Source organism: Oncorhynchus keta, unplaced genomic scaffold (assembly GCF_023373465.1).
Source record: "Oncorhynchus keta strain PuntledgeMale-10-30-2019 unplaced genomic scaffold, Oket_V2 Un_contig_1888_pilon_pilon, whole genome shotgun sequence".
NCBI lineage: Eukaryota > Metazoa > Chordata > Actinopteri > Salmoniformes > Salmonidae > Oncorhynchus > Oncorhynchus keta.
In genome coordinates this window covers 305,001-322,219 of record NW_026281161.1, presented here as the reverse complement: position 1 = coordinate 322,219, position 17,219 = coordinate 305,001, and the positions used below count along the sequence as shown (strand labels likewise).

General features: G+C 46.7%; 1 protein-coding gene and 1 long non-coding RNA gene across 5 annotated transcripts in view; one reads left to right on the top strand and one right to left on the bottom strand.

Moving 5' to 3' along the window:
* The first annotated feature begins 998 nt into the window (after positions 1 to 998).
* The window catches only part of rbm47 (RNA binding motif protein 47), an 81,328-nt gene continuing 65,107 nt past the window's right edge, over positions 999 to 17,219 (top strand). The window contains 1 exon segment of the mRNA XM_052504232.1: positions 999 to 1,276. The gene's annotated coding sequence lies outside the window, so the exon portion shown is untranslated.
* LOC127920309 (uncharacterized) lies at positions 9,309 to 12,334 on the bottom strand. 4 transcript variants are annotated; one of them, XR_008105827.1, is made up of 3 exons: positions 12,236 to 12,334; positions 11,857 to 11,930; positions 9,309 to 11,564 (listed from the first exon to the last, which is right to left on the bottom strand). It is a non-coding gene; the product is annotated as an uncharacterized LOC127920309 (long non-coding RNA). The 4 variants fall into 4 exon arrangements; XR_008105829.1 differs by lacking the exon at positions 12,236 to 12,334 and adding an exon at positions 11,968 to 12,097; XR_008105830.1 differs by lacking the exon at positions 12,236 to 12,334 and adding an exon at positions 11,968 to 12,088 and having other exon boundaries at positions 11,709 to 11,930.

The window sequence follows — 17,219 nt, the reverse complement described above, 5'->3', positions numbered from 1 at the left end:
AGGTTGAGAAGGAGGAGGTGAGAGAGGAGGAGGGAGGGAGGGGTGAGAAGGAGGAGGTGAGAGAGAGGAGGAGGGGGGGAGGGGTGAGAAGGAGGACGTGAGAGGGGGAGGAGGGAGGAAGGGGTGAGAAGGAGGAGGGAGGAAGGGAGGGAGGGGTGAGAAGGAGGATTTGAGAGAGAGGAGGAGGAGGGAAAGAGGGGTGAGAAGGAGGAGGAGGGTGGGAGGGGTGAGAAGGAGGAGGTGAGAGAGGAGGAGGAGGAGGAGGAGGAGGGAGGAGGAGGGTGGTGAGAAGGAGGAGGTGAGAGAGAGGAGGAGGGAGGGAGGGAGGGGTGAGAAGGAGGAGGTGAGAGAGAGAGGAGGAGGAGGAGGGAGGGGGGTGAGAAGGAGGAGGTGAGAGAGGAGGGAGGGGTGAGAAGGAGGAGGTGAGAGAGAGGAGGTGGAGGGAGGTAGGGAGGGGTGAGAAGGAGGAGGTGAAAGAGAGTAAGAGGAGGGAGGGAGGGGTGAGAAGGAGGATTTGAGAGAGAGGAGGAGGAGGGAAAGAGGGGTGAGAAGGAGGAGGAGGGAGGGAGGGGTGAGAAGGAGGAGGTGAGAGAGAGGAGGAGGAGGAGGAGGAAGGGAGGGGGTGAGAAGGAGGAGGTGAGAGAGAGGAGGAGGGAGGGAGGGAGGGGTGAGAAGGAGGAGGTGAGAGAGAGGAGGAGGAGGAGGAGGGAGGGGGGTGAGAAGGAGGAGGTGAGAGAGAGGAGGGAGGGGTGAGAAGGAGGAGGTGAGAGAGAGGAGGTGGAGGGAGGTAGGGAGGGGTGAGAAGGAGGAGGTGAAAGAGAGTAAGAGGAGGGAGGGAGGGGTGAGAAGGAGGACGTGAGAGAGAGGAGGAGGAGGAGGGAGGGAGGGGTGAGAAGGAGGATGTGAGAGAGAGGAGGAGGGAGGGAGGGGGTTACCTGTACCCAGTGGCCCCGCCCCTCCCTCCTTGGCATTGGGTAAACACTAGGCCACCTTTGGAACCTAAGCACACACTCTGCAGACAGGTAGAGTGTGACAGCATCACAGATTGTCAGAGAGTGGATAGAGAGCAGATAGACAGCCTGAGGCTCCTTGGTTTGGACAGAGAGCAGACAGACAGCCTGAGGCTCCTTGGTTTGGACAGAGAGCAGACAGACAGCCTGAGGCTCCTTGGTTTGGACAGAGAGCAGACAGACAGCCTGAGGCTCCTTGGTTTGGACAGAGAGCAGACAGACAGCCTGAGGCTCCTTTGGACAGCTTGCCTCACTGCTCCAGACAGGTAAAACGTCAATGACTGTGTTTTAGTCTCTAATGGGTTGTGTTACTATGAAGTGTGTGTGTGTTCTGGTTGTGTGTATGTGTGTGTTCTGGTTGTGTGTGTGTGTTCTGGTTGAGTGTGTGTTCTGGTTGTGTGTGTGTGTGTTCTGGTTGTGTGTGTGTGTTCTGGTTGAGTGTGTGTGTTCTGGTTGAGTGTGTGTGTTCTGGTTGTGTGTGTGTGTGTTCTGGTTGTGTATGTGTGTTCTGTTTGATGTGTGTGTTCTGGTTGTGTGTGTGTTCTGGTTGTGTGTTTGTGTGTTCTGGTTGTGTATGTGTGTGTTCTGGTTGTGTGTTTGTGTGTTCTGGTTGTGTGTTTGTGTGTGTTCTGGTTGTGTGTGTGTGTTCTGGTTGTGTGTGTGTGTGTGTTCTGGTTGTGTGTGTGTTTCTGGTTGAGTGTGTGTTTTCTGGTTGTGTGTGTGTGTTCTGGTTGTGTGTATGTGTGTTCTGGTTGAGTGTGTGTGTTCTGGTTAAGTGTGTGTGTTCTGGTTGTGTGTGTGTGTTCTGTTCTGGTTGTGTGTGTGTGTGTTCTGGTTGTGTGTGTGTGTTCTGGTTGTGTGTGTGTGTTCTGGTTGTGTGTGTGTGTGTGTCTGGTTGTGTGTGTGTGTGTGTCTGGTTGTGTGTGTGTGTTCTGGTTGTGTGTGTGTGTGTTCTGGTTGTGTGTGTGTGTGTTCTGGTTGTGTGTGTGTGTGTGTCTGGTTGTGTGTGTGTGTTCTGGTTGTGTGTGTGTGTCTGGTTGTGTGTGGTTGTGTGTGTGTTCTGGTTGAGTGTGTGTGTTCTGGTGTTCTGGTTGTGTGTGTGTGTGTTCTGGTTGTGTGTGTGTGTTCTGGTTGTGTGTGTGTGTGTTCTGGTTGTGTGTGTGTGTTCTGGTTGTGTGTGTGTGTTCTGGTTCTGGTGTGTTCTGTGTGTGTGTTCTGGTTGAGTGTGTGTGTGTTCTGGTTGTGTGTGTGTGTGTTCTGGTTGTGTGTGTGTGTGTGTTCTGGTTGTGTGTGTGTGTGTTCTGGTTGTGTGTGTGTGTTCTGGTTGTGTGTGTGTGTTTCTGGTTGTGTGTATGTGTGTGTTCTGGTTGTGTGTGTGTGTTCTGGTTGTGTGTGTGTGCTGGTTGTGTGTGTGTTCTGGTTGTGTGTGTGTGTTCTGGTTGTGTGTGTGTGTGTGTTCTGGTTGTGTGTGTGTGTTCTGGTTGTGTGTGTGTGTTCTGGTTGTGTGTGTGTGTTCTGGTTGTGTGTGTGTGTTCTGGTTGTGTGTGTGTGTGTGTTCTGTGTGTTCTGGTGTTGGTTGTGTGTGTTCTGGTTGAGTGTGTGTTCTGGTTGTGTCTGGTTGTGTGTGTGTGTGTTCTGGTTGAGTTTGTGTGTTCTGGTTGAGTGTGTGTGTTCTGGTTGTGTGTATGTGTGTGTTCTGGTTGTGTGTGTGTGTTCTGGTTGAGTGTGTGTGTTCTGGTTGTGTGTGTGTGTTCTGGTTGTGTGTTTGTGTGTTCTGGTTGAGTGTGTGTGTTCTGGTTGATGTGTGTGTGTTCTGGTTGAGTGTGTGTGTTCTGGTTGTGTGTATATGTGTGTTCTGGTTGTGTGTGTGTGTTCTGTTTGAGTGTGTGTGTTCTGGTTGTGTGTGTGTGTGTTCTGGTTGAATTGTTGAATAAGTGTTATTATGGTCTGGTTAGTGTTATTATGGTCTGGTGAGTGTTATTATGGTCTAGTTAGTGTTATTATGGTCTGGTTAGTGTTATTATGGTCTGGTTAGTGTTATTATGGTCTGGTTAGTGTTATTATGGTATGGTTAGTGTTATTATGGTCTGGTTAGTGTTATTATGGTCTAGTTAGTGTTATTATGGTCTGGTTAGTGTTATTATGGTCTAGTTAGTGTTATTATGGTCTGGTTAGTGTTATTATGGTCTGGTGAGTGTTATTATGGTCTGGTTAGTGTTATTATGGTCTGGTTAGTGTTATTATGGTCTGGTTAGTGTTATTATGGTCTGGTTAGTGTTATTATGGTCTGGTTAGTGTTATTATGGTCTGGTTAGTGTTGTTATGGTAATATCCATACCACTGGTTAGTGTTATTATGGTCTGGTTAGTGTTATTATGGTCTGGTTAGTGTTATTATGGTCTGGTTAGTGTTATTATGGTCTAGTTAGTGTTATTATGGTCTGGTTAGTGTTATTATGGTCTAGTTAGTGTTGTTATGGTAATATCCAGACCACTGGTTAGTGTTATTATGGTCTGGTTAGTGTTATTATGGTCTGGTTAGTGTTATTATGGTCTGGTTAGTGTTATTATAGTCTGGTTAGTGTTATTATGGTCTGGTTAGTGTTATTATGGTCTGGTTAGTGTTATTATGGTCTGGTTAGTGTTATTATGGTCTGGTTAGTGTTATTATGGTCTGGTTAGTGTTATTATGGTCTAGTTAGTGTTGTTATGGTAATATCCAGACCACTGGTTAGTGTTATTATGGTCTAGTTATTGTTGTTATGGTAATATCCAGACCACTGGTTAGTGTTATTATGGTCTGGTGAGTGTTATTATGGTCTGGTTAGTGGTATTATGGTCTGGTTAGTGTTATTATGGTCTGGTTAGTGTTATTATGGTCTGGTTAGTGTTATTATGGTCTGGTTAGTGTTATTATGGTCTGGTTAGTGGTATTATGGTCTGGTGAGTGTTATTATGGTCTGGTTAGTGTTATTATGGTCTGGCTAGTGTTGTTATGGTAATATCCATACCACTGGTTAGTGTTATTATGGTCTGGTTAGTGTTATTATGGTCTGGTTAGTGTTATTATGGTCTGGTTAGTGTTATTATGGTCTGGTTAGTGTTATTATGGTCTGGTTAGTGTTATTATGGTCCGGTTAGTGTTATTATGGTCTGGTTAGTGTTATTATGGTCTGGTTAGTGTTATTATGGTCTGGTTAGTGTTATTATGGTCTGGTTAGTGTTATTATGGTCTGGTTAGTGTTGTTATGGTAATATCCAGACCACTGGTTAGTGTTATTATGGTCTGGTGAGTGTTATTATGGTCTGGTTAGTGTTATTATGGTAATATCCAGACCACTGGTTAGTGTTATTATGGTCTGGTTAGTGTTATTATGGTCTGGTTAGTGTTATTATGGTCTAGTTAGTGTTATTATGGTCTGGTTAGTGTTATTATGGTCTGGTTAGTGTTATTATGGTCTGCTTAGTGTTATTATGGTCTGCTTAGTGTTATTATGGTCTGGTTAGTGTTGTTATGGTAATATCCATACCACTGGTTAGTGTTATTATGGTCTGGTTAGTGTTATTATGGTCTGGTTAGTGTTATTATAGTCTGGTTAGTGTTATTATGGTCTGGTTAGTGTTATTATGGTCTGGTTAGTGTTATTATGGTCCGGTTAGTGTTATTATGGTCTGCTTAGTGTTAATATGGTCTGGTTAGTGTTGTTATGGTAATATCCATACCACTGGTTAGTGGTATTATGGTCTGGTTAGTGTTATTATAGTCTGGTTAGTGTTATTATGGTCTGGTTAGTGTTATTATGGTCTGGTTAGTGGTATTATGGTTTGGTTAGTGTTATTGTGGTCTGGTTAGTGTTATTATAGTCTGGTTAGTGTTATTATGGTCTGGTTAGTGTTATTATTGTCTGGTTAGTGTTATTATGGTCCATTCTCTATATGTATTGTGTAATATATAATCTGACCTATTCTTTTGGTTTTACTGTGAAAAAGAGGTGTGAGATTGTAGATGTTATATCTTCTCTGATACAATAAGACGCTTTGGACCAGTTTCACTGTAGCAGGAAGCTGATGATTGTGAATACAGAGAGTTGTAGTGATGGTTCAGTTGTGATGGTTCACTAGTGATGATTCAGTAGTGATGATTCAGTAGTGATTGGTCTGTAGTGATGGTTCAGTTGTGATGGTTCACTAGTGATGATTCAGTAGTGATGATTCAGTAGTGATTGGTCTGTAGTGATGGTTCAGTAGTGATGGTTCAGTAGTGATGGTTCACTAGTGATGATTCAGTAGTGATTGGTCTGTAGTGATGGTTCACTAGTGATGATTCAGTAGTGATGATTCAGTAGTGATTGGTCTGTAGTGATGGTTCACTAGTGATGATTCAGTAGTGATTGGTCTGTAGTGATGGTTCAGTAGTGATGGTTCACTAGTGATGATTCAGTAGTGATTGGTCTGTAGTGATGGTTCAGTAGTGATGGTTCACTAGTGATGGTTCAGTAGTGATGATTCACTAGTGATGATTCAGTAGTGATGATTCAGTAGTGATGATTCAGTAGTGATTGGTCTGTAGTGATGGTTCACTAGTGATGGTTCACTAGTGATGGTTCACTAGTGATGATTCAGTAGTGATTGGTCTGTAGTGATGGTTCAGTAGTGATGGTTCAGTAGTGATGGTTCACTAGTGATGATTCAGTAGTGATGGTTCACTAGTGATGATTCAGTAGTGATGGGTCAGTAGTGATGGTTCAGTTGTGATGGTTCAGTAGTGATGATTCAGTAGTGATTGGTCTGTAGTGATGGTTCAGTAGTGATGGTTCACTAGTGATGGTTCACTAGTGATGATTCAGTAGTGATGATTCAGTAGTGATGGTTCACTAGTGATGATTCAGTAGTGATGATTCAGTAGTGATTGGTCTGTACTGATGGTTCAGTAGTGATGGTTCACTAGTGATGGTTCACTAGTGATGATTCAGTAGTGATGATTCAGTAGTGATTGGTCTGTAGTGATGGTTCACTAGTGATGGTTCACTAGTGATGGTTCACTAGTGATGATTCAGTAGTGATTGGTCTGTACTGATGGTTCAGTAGTGATGGTTCACTAGTGATGGTTCACTAGTGATGGTTCACTAGTGATGATTCAGTAGTGATGATTCAGTAGTGATGATTCAGTAGTGATTGATCTGTAGTGATGGTTCACTAGTGATGGTTCTCTAGTGATGTTTCACTAGTGATGATTCAGTAGTGATGGGTCACTAAGTGAAGGTTCAGTAGTGATGGTTCACTAGTGATGGTTCACTAGTGATGATTCAGTAGTGATGGGTCAGTAGTGAAGGTTCAGTAGTGATGGTTCACTAGTGATGATTCAGTAGGGATGGGTCAGTAGTGATGATTCAGTAGTGATGGTTCAGTAGTGATGGTTCACTAGTGATGATTCAGTAGTGATGGTTCAGTAGTGATGGGTCAGTAGTGATGATTCAGTAGTGATTGGTCTGTACTGATGGTTCACTAGTGATGATTCAGTAGTGATGGGTCAGTAGTGAAGGTTCAGTAGTGATGGTTCACTAGTGATGATTCAGTAGGGATGGGTCAGTAGTGAAGGTTCAGTAGTGATGGGTCAGTAGTGAAGGTTCAGTAGTGATGGGTCAGTTGTGATGATTCAGTAGGGATGGGTCAGTAGTGATGATTCAGTAGTGATGGTTCAGTAGTGATGATTCAGTACTGATGATTCAGTAGTGATGGGTCAGTAGTGATGATTCAGTAGTGATGGGTCAGTAGTGAAGGTTCAGTAGTGATGGTTCACTAGTGATGATTCAGTAGGGATGGGTCAGTAGTGATGATTCAGTAGTGATGGTTCAGTAGTGATGGTTCACTAGTGATGATTCAGTAGTGATGGTTCAGTAGTGATGGGTCAGTAGTGATGATTCAGTAGTGATTGGTCTGTACTGATGGTTCACTAGTGATGATTCAGTAGTGATGGGTCACTAGTGATGATTCAGTAGGGATGGGTCAGTAGTGAAGGTTCAGTAGTGATGGGTCAGTAGTGAAGGTTCAGTAGTGATGGGTCAGTTGTGATGATTCAGTAGGGATGGGTCAGTAGTGATGATTCAGTAGTGATGGTTCAGTAGTGATGATTCAGTACTGATGATTCAGTAGTGATGGGTCAGTAGTGATGGTTGTGATAGTGTGATATAGTGATGGCCCATAGTGTGCTACATTAGACCAGAGCCCATAGTGTTCTACATTAGACCAGAGGCCATAGTGTACTACATTAGACCAGAGCCCATAGTGTACTACATTAGACCAGAGGCCATAGTGTACTACATTAGACCAGAGGCCATAGTGTACTACATTAGACCAGAGCCCATAGTGTACTACATTAGACCAGAGGCCATAGTGTACTACATTAGACCAGAGGCCATAGTGTACTACATTAGACCAGAGGCCATAGTGTATAGCCCAGAGGCCATAGTGTACTACATTAGACCAGAGGCCATAGTGTACTACATTAGACCAGAGGCCATAGTGTACTACATTAGACCAGAGGCCATAGTGTATAGCCCAGAGGCCATAGTGTACTACATTAGACCAGAGCCCATAGTGTACTACATTAGACCAGAGGCCATAGTGTACTACATTAGACCAGAGGCCATAGTGTACTACATTAGACCAGGGCCTTGTCCTGTAGTGTTAAACCGGGGCCCGTAGTGTACTATTTGGGACCCGTGTCTGACGGACCCGTAGTGTTGAACCGGGGACTGTAGTGTGGAACCGGGGCCTGTAGTGTTGAACCGGGGCCCGTAGTGTTGGACCGGGGCCTGTAGTGTTGAACCGGGGCCCGTAGTGTTGAACCGGGGCCCGTAGTGTTCAACCGGGGCCCGTAGTGTTGAACCGGGCCCGTAGTGTTGAACCGGGGCCCGTAGTGTTGAACCGGGGCCCGTAGTGTTGAACCGGGGCCCGTAGTGTTGAACCGGGGCCCGTAGTGTTGAACCGTGGCCCGTAGTGTTCAACCGGGGCCCGTAGTGTTGAACCGGGGCCTGTAGTGTTGAACCGGGGCCCGTAGTGTTGAACCGGGGCCCGTAGTGTTGAACCGTGGCCCGTAGTGTTGAACCGGGGCCCGTAGTGTTGAACCGTGGCCCGTAGTGTTGAACCAGGGCCCGTAGTGTTGAACCGTGGCCCGTAGAGTTGAACCGGGGCCTGTAGTGTTGAACCGGGGCCCGTAGTGTTGAACCGGGGCCCGTAGTGTTGAACCGGGGCCCGTAGTGTTGAACCGTGGCCCGTAGTGTTGAACCGGGGCCCGTAGTGTTGAACCGGGGCCCGTAGTGTTGAACCGGGGCGTAGCTCGGCTGTTTCCACAGAACTACTGATAACAACATTTGTCTTTAACGTCACTTTCAATCTCATTATTTTAACATGAATTTGGTGTTTGAGCAATACGCTGTCTGAGTGTGACAGAGATAGTTGGTGTGTGTGTGTGTGTGTGTGTGTGTGTGTGTGTGTGTGTGTGTGTGTGTGTGTGTGTGTGTGTGTGTGTGTGTGTGTGTGTGTGTGTGTGTGTGTGTGTGTGTGTGTGTAAAACCTTTATCAGTGGTCCCAACACGTGGTATAAAATGCGATGTCAAACAGAGCATGGATGACACACATACACACACACACACGCACGCACGCACACACACACACACACACACACACACACACGCACCCGCACACACACACACACACACACACACACACACACACACACACACACACACACACACACACACACACACACACACACACACACAGTGCAGTTTTTATCAGCGATGTGACGGCGTCAGTATTACGGGTGATAGTAGGAAACAATGTCTGCTGTGGCCTTGAGGACGACGCTTGCTGATTAGCTGAAGGAATGTGTTTCGTCTTGAGGAAGCTAAGCTACCTCAGAACGCTAGCTCATTACCCAGAGCTGGTTCATGGTGCTACCCCAGAACGCTAGCTCATTACCTAGAGCTAGTTCATGGTGCTACCCCAGAACGCTAGCTCATTACCTAGAGCTAGTTCATGGTGCTACCTCAGAACGCTAGCTCATTACCTAGAGCTAGTTCATGGTGCTACCTCAGAACGCTAGCTCATTACCTAGAGCTAGTTCATGGTGCTATCTCAGAACGCTAGCTCATTACATAGAGCTAGTTCATGGTGCTATCTCAGAACGCTAACTCATTACCTAGAGCTAGTTCATGGTGCTATCTCAGAACGCTAACTCATTACCTAGAGCTAGTTCATGGTGCTATCTTAGAACGCTAACTCATTACCTAGAGCTAGTTCATGGTGCTACCCCAGAACGCTAACTCATTACCTAGAGCTAGTTCATGGTGCTATCTCAGATCGCTAACTCATTACCTAGAGCTAGTTCATGGTGCTATCTCAGAACGCTAACTCATTACCTAGAGCTAGTTCATGGTGCTACCCCAGAACGCTAGCTCATTACCTAGAGCTAGTTCATGGTGCTATCTCAGAACGCTAACTCATTACCTAGAGCTAGTTCATGGTGCTACCTCAGAACGCTAACTCATTACCTAGAGCTAGTTCATGGTGCTATCTCAGAACGCTAGCTCATTACCTAGAGCTAGTTCATGGTGCTATCTCAGAACGCTAACTCATTACCTAGAGCTAGTTCATGGTGCTACCCCAGAACGCTAACTCATTACACATGTAATGCTAGCATATAATGCTATAATGCATATAATGTTAACCCGTAGTGCAAACTCATAATCCTCACCCATAAAAGCTAACTCCTAGTTCTAGCCCATGAAGCTACCTTATAATCCTAGCCCATGAAGTTAACTCACAATCCTAGCCCATTAAGCTAACTCCTAGTGCAAGCCCATTAAGCTAACTCCTAGTGCTACCCTATAAAGCTAACTCATAGTGCTAGCCCATGAAGTTAACTCATAATCCTAGCCCATAATGTGAACTCCTAGTGCTAGCCCATCAAGCTAACTCCTAGTGCTAGCCCATAAATCTAACTCCTAATGCTAGCCCATAAAGCTAACTCCTAATGCTAGCCCATGAAGCTAACTCCTAGTGCTAGCCCATGAAGCTAACTCCTAGTGCTAGCCCATAAAGCTAACTCCTAATGCTAGCCCATGAAGCTAACTCCTAATGCTAGCCCATGAAGCTAACTCCTAGTGCTAGCCCATGAAGCTAACTCCTATTGCTAGCCCATAAAGCTAACTCCTAATGCTAGCCCATGAAGCTAACTCATAATGCTAGCCCATGAAGTGAACTCCTAATGCTAGCCCATGAAGCTAACTCCTAATGCTAGCCCATGAAGCTAACTCCTATTGCTAGCCCATGAAGCTAACTCCTATTGCTAGCCCATGAAGCTAACTCCTATTGCTAGCCCATGAAGCTAACTCCTATTGCTAGCCCATGAAGCTAACTCCTAGTGCTAGCCCATGAAGCTAACTCCTAATGCTAGCCCATGAAGCTAACTCCTAGTGCTAGCCCATGAAGCTAACTCCTAGTGCTAGCCCATAAAGCTAACTCCTAATGCTAGCCCATGAAGCTAACTCCTAATGCTAGCCCATGAAGCTAACTCCTAGTGCTAGCCCATGAAGCTAACTCCTATTGCTAGCCCATAAAGCTAACTCCTAATGCTAGCCCACGAAGCTAACTCCTAGTGCTAGCCCATGAAGCTAACTCCTATTGCTAGCCCATAAAGCTAACTCCTAATGCTAGCCCATAAAGCTAACTCCTAATGCTAGCCCATGAAGTGAACTCCTAATGCTAGCCCATGAAGCTAACTCCTATTGCTAGCCCATGAAGCTAACTCCTAATGCTAGCCCATGAAGCTGACTCCTATTGCTAGCCCATGAAGCTAACTCCTAATGCTAGCCCATGAAGCTAACTCCTATTGCTAGCCCATGAAGCTAACTCCTATTGCTAGCCCATGAAGCTAACTCCTATTGCTAGCCCATGAAGCTAACACCTAATGCTAGCCCATGAAGCTAACTCCTAATGCTAGCCCATGAAGCTAACTCCTATTGCTAGCCCATGAAGTGAACTCCACCCTACAACTGTACCATGGCACTTGGTGTTTATAAAGTGTTGCATGTCAGTCCTCTCTAGTGTGGCCTGATAACAACAGGCCTGCTACGTGAGGCCGCGCCGGCAGCCATTTTGTGGAAGTACAGCATCATAAAGTCATGTAATGGAGGTCATGACTCAGCAGGATGGGGATTTCCATGGTTACAGCTGTTATTCTCCATTGTGATTGGGACCGTTTGTTAGATTGTTGCGAGACTAACCTGAGACGCAGAGAGAGAGCAGAATGACAACGCCCACAGAAGATAAGCGAGGCATTAGGTTGAGACACTTTACTGAGCTGATAAAAACACACTCAACATTGTACTGTCATACGAAGGCATGAGAGCGATCAGATTGGTTAGTTGGAGAACACAACATGAGAATGATCAGAGTGGTTAGTTGGAGAACACAACATGAGAATGATCAGAGTGGTTAGTTGGAGAACACAACATGAGAATGATCAGAGTGGTTAGTTGGAGAACACAACCTGAGAATGATCAGTGGTTAGTTGGAGAACACAACCTGAGAATGATCAGATTGGTTAGTTGGAGAACACAACCTGAGAATGATCAGTGGTTAGTTGGAGAACACAACCTGAGAATGATCAGAGTGGTTAGTTGGAGAACACAACATGAGAATGATCAGAGTGGTTAGTTGGAGAACACAACATGAGAATGATCAGATTGGTTAGTTGGAGAACACAACATGAGAATGATCAGATTGGTTAGTTGGAGAACACAACCTGAGAATGATCAGAGTGGTTAGTTGGAGAACACAACATGAGAATGATCAGAGTGGTTAGTTGGAGAACACAACATGAGAATGATCAGAGTGGTTAGTTGGAGAACACAACCTGAGAATGATCAGAGTGGTTAGTTGGAGAACACAACATGAGAATGATCAGAGTGGTTAGTTGGAGAACACAACATGAGAATGATCAGATTGGTTAGTTGGAGAACACAACATGAGAATGATCAGAGTGGTTAGTTGGAGAACACAACATGAGAATGATCAGAGTGGTTGCGTTGGAGTTGATCAGAGAACACAACATGAGAATGATCAGAGTGGTTAGTTGGAGAACACAACATGAGAATGATCAGAGTGTTAGTTGGAGAACACAACCTGAGAATGATCAGATTGGTTGTTGGAGAACACAACATGAGAACGATCAGAGTGGTTAGTTGGAGAACACAACCTGAGAATGATCAGAGTGGTTAGTTGGAGAACACAACATGAGAATGATCAGATTGGTTAGTTGGAGAACACAACATGAGAATGATCAGAGGGGAGGCTCAGGAGAGATCAGAAATGAACTGAATACAACCTGAAGTGTATGTGTGTGTGTGTGTGTGTGTGTGTGTGTGTGTGTGTGTGTGTGTGTGTGTGTGTGTGTGTGTGTGTGTGTGCGTGTGTGTGTGTGTCGGTGGGTCAGTTTCACATTTGAAGAGCTTTCCAGTGCCAGGCAGGTGGGGGTTTGAAGAGATCGAGGGAACACTTGGTTCTCTCCTTCCCCTCCTCCCTTCTTCCACTCCTCTCCCTCTCCCTCTCTGTGGTGTGATGTCCCAGCATTACCCCCCCCCCTACTCCTCTCCCTCTCTCCGTGGTGTGATGTCTCAGCATTACCCCCCTCCTCTCCACTCTCCCTTTCCTCCCTCCTTCATTATCCTGGTTCCTGTCCTGTCACCCTCATATCTCTTGTTCTCTCCTTTAAAGGAGAGGTGAGGTTAGGGGGGAGAGAGGAGGGGAGAGGTCCCTGGTGGGGGATGTCTCAGGAGGGCAGGGGTGGAGTGGAGGGGAGACTCTCCCTCTCGTGGTGGAGACGAGTCTCAGGAAATTAACCCCTATTTAACTAGGGGTCAGTTAGGAACAGAACAAACTCTTCTTTACAATGACGGTCTAGGAACAGTGGGTTAACTGGTCTAGGAACAGTGGAACCCCCCTTAACTGGTCTAGGAACAGTGGGTTAACTGGTCTAGGAACAGTGGGTTAACTGGTCTAGGAACAGTGGGTTAACTGGTCTAGGAACAGTGGAACAGTGGGTTAACTGGTCTAGGAACAGTGAACTGGTCTAGTGGGTTAACTGGTCTAGGAACTGGGTTAACTGGTCTAGGAACAGTGGGTTAACTGGTCTAGGAACAGTGGAACAGTGGAACAGTGGGTGACTGGTCTAGGAACAGTTGGTTAACTGGTCTAGGAACAGTGGGTTAACTGGTCTAGGAACAGTGGGTTAATGGTCTAGGAACAGTAGGTTAACTGGTCTAGGAACAGTGGGTTAACTGGTCTAGGAACAGTGGGTTAACTGGTCTAGGAACAGTGGGTTAACTGGTCTAGGAACAGTGGGTTAACTGGTCCAGTGGGTTAACTGGTCTAGGAACAGTGGGTTAACTGGTCTAGGAACAGTGGGTTAACTGGTCTAGGAACAGTGGGTTAACTGGTCTAGGAACAGTGGGTTAACTGGTCTAGGAACAGTGGGTTAACTGGTCTAGGAACAGTGGGTTAACTGGTCTAGGAACAGTGGGTTAACTGGTCTAGGAACAGTGGGTTAACTGGTCTAGGAACAGTGGGTTAAGGAACAGTGGGTTAGGAACAGTGGAACAGTGGGTTAACTGGTCTCGGAACAGTGGGTTAACTGGTCTCGGAACAGTGGGTTAACTGGTCTTGGAACAGTGGGTTAACTGGTCTAGGAACAGTGGGTTAACTGGTCTTGGAACAGTGGGTTAACTGGTCTCGGAACAGTGGGTTAACTGGTCTTGGAACAGTGGGTTAAACTGCCTTGTTCAGGGGGCAGAACGACAGATTTGTACCTTGTCAGCTCAGGGATTCAATCCAGCAACCTTTCGGTTACTGGCCCAACTCTCTAACCACTAGACTAGTAATACAGTCAAACCCCAACATCTGGGATATAGGTCCTGGATGTCCCTAGGATATAGGTCCTGGATGTCCCTAGGATATAGATCCTGGATGTCCCTAGGATATAGATCCTGGATGTCCCTAGGATATAGATCCTGGATGTCCCTAGGATATAGATCCTGGATGTCCCTAGGATATAGATCCTGGATGTCCCTAGGATATAGATCCTGGATGTCCCTAGGATATAGATCCTGGATGTCCCTAGTATATAGATCCTGGATGTCCCTAGGATATAGATCCTGGATGTCCCTAGGATATAGATCCTGGATGTCCCTAGTATATAGATCCTGGATGTCCCTAGGATATAGATCCTGGATGTCCCTAGTATATAGATCCTGGATGTCCCTAGTATATAGATCATGGATGTTCCTAGGATATAGATCCTGGATGTCCCTAGGATATAGATCCTGGATGTCCCTAGTATATAGATCCTGGATGTCCCTAGGATATAGATCCTGGATGTCCCTAGTATATAGATCCTGGATGTCCCTAGTATATAGATCCTGGATGTCCCTAGGATATAGATCCTGGATGTCCCTAGGATATAGATCCTGGATGTCCCATTATATAGGTCCTGGATGTCCCTAGTATATAGATCCTGGATGTCCCTAGGATATAGATCCTGGATGTCCCATTATATAGGTCCTGGATGTCCCTAGTATATAGGACCTGGATGTCCCTAGGATATAGATCCTGGATGTCCCTAGTATATAGATCCTGGATGTCCCTAGTATATAGATCCTGGATGTCCCTAGGATATAGATCCTGGATGTCCCTAGGATATAGATCCTGGATGTCCCTAGGATATAGATCCTGGATGTCCCTAGGATATAGATCCTGGATGTCCCTAGGATATAGATCCTGGATGTCCCTAGGATATAGATCCTGGATGTCCCTAGGATATAGATCCTGGATGTCCCTAGGATATAGATCCTGGATGTCCCTAGGATATAGATCCTGGATGTCCCTAGGATATAGATCCTGGATGTCCCTAGGATATAGATCCTGGATGTCCCTAGGATATAGATCCTGGATGTCCCTAGGATATAGATCCTGGATGTCCCTAGGATATAGGTCCTGGATGTCCCTAGGATATAGATCCTGGATGTCCCTAGGATATAGATCCTGGATGTCCCTAGGATATAGATCCTGGATGTCCCTAGTATATAGGTCCTGGATGTCCCTAGGATATAGATCCTGGATGTCCCTAGGATATAGATCCTGGATGTCCCTAGGATATAGATCCTGGATGTCCCTAGGATATAGATCCTGGATGTCCCTAGGATATAGATCCTGGATGTCCCTAGGATATAGATCCTGGATGTCCCTAGGATATAGATCCTGGATGTCCCTAGGATATAGATCCTGGATGTCCCTAGGATATAGATCCTGGATGTCCCTAGTATATAGATCCTGGATGTCCCTAGGATATAGATCCTGGATGTCCCTAGGATATAGGACCTAGATGTCCCATTATAAAGGTCCTGGATGTCCCTAGGATATAGATCCTGGATGTCCCTAGGATATAGATCCTGGATGTCCCTAGGATATAGGACCTGGATGTCCCTAGGATATAGATCCTGGATATCCCTAGGATATAGATCCTGGATGTTCCTAGTATATAGGACCTGGATGTCAGGAAGCTTGGCCCCAGTGATGTACTGGGCAGTACTCACTACCCTCTGTTGCACCTTGCGGTCAGATGCCGAGCAGGTACCATACCAGGCGGTGATGCAACCAGTCAGGATGCTCTCGATGGTGCAGCTGTAGAACCTTCTGAAGATCTGAGGACCCATGCCAAATCTTTTCAGTCTCCTGAGTGGGGAAGAGGTTTTGTTGTGCCAGCTTCACGACTGTCATGGTGTGTTTGGACCATGGTAGTTTGTTAGTGATCTGGACACCAAGGAACTTGAAACTCTCAACCCGCTCCACTACAACCTCATTGATGTAAATGTGGGCCTGTTCGGTCCTCCTTTAGTCCTATAGAGGTTGTTGTCCTGGTACCACCAGGTCTCTGACCTCCTCCCTGTAGGCCGTCTCATCGTTGAGGGAGAGGTTGTTGTCCTGGTACCACACGGCCAGGTCTCTGACCTCCTCCCTGTAGGCTGTCTCATCGTTGAGGGAGAGGTTGTTATCCTGGTACCACACGGCCAGGTCTCTGACCTCCTCCCTGTAGGCTGTCTCATCGTTGAGGGAGAGGTTGTTGTCCTGGTACCACCAGGTCTCTGACCTCCTCCCTGTAGGCCGTCTCATCGTTGAGGGAGAGGTTGTTGTCCTGGCACCACACAGTCAGGTCTCTGACCTCCTCCCTATAGGCTCTCATCGTTGAGGGAGAGGTTATTGTCCTGGTACCACACGGCCAGGTCTCTGACCTCCTCCCTGTAGGCTGTCTCATCGTTGAGGGAGAGGTTGTTGTCCTGGCACCACACAGTCAGGTCTCTGACCTCCTCCCTATAGGCTCTCATCGTTGAGGGAGAGGTTGTTATCCTGGTACCACCAGGTCTCTGACCTCCTCCCTGTAGGCTGTCTCATCGTTGAGGGAGAGGTTGTTATCCTGGTACCACCAGGTCTCTGACCTCCTCCCTGTAGGCTGTCTCATCGTTGAGGGAGAGGTTGTTATCCTGGTACCACCAGGTCTCTGACCTCCTCCCTGTAGGCTGTCTCATCGTTGAGGAAGAGGTTGTTGTCCTGGCACCACACGGCCAGGTCTCTGACCTCCTCCCTGTAGGCTGTCTCATCGTTGAGGGAGAGGTTGTTGTCCTGGCACCACACGGCCAGGTCTCTGACCTCCTCCCTGTAGGCTGTCTCATCGTTGAGGGAGAGGTTGTTGTCCTGGCACCACACGGCCAGGTCTCTGACCTCCTCCCTGTAGGCTGTCTCATCGTTGAGGGAGAGGTTGTTGTCCTGGCACCACACGGCCAGGTCTCTGACCTCCTCCCTCCTCATCGTTGAGGAGAGGTTGTTGTCCTGGCAGGCTGACCTCCTCATCGTTGAGGGAGAGGTTGTTGTCCTGGCACCACACGGCCAGGTCTCTGACCTCCTCCCTGTAGGCTGTCTCATCGTTGAGAGAGAGGTTGTTGTCCTGGTACCACCAGGTCTCTGACCTCCTCCCTGTAGGCTGTCTCATCGTTGAGGGAGAGGTTGTTATCCTGGCACCTCACGGCCAGGTCTCTGACCTCCTACCTGTAGGCCGTCTCATCGTTGAGGGAGAGGTTGTTGTCCTGGTACCACC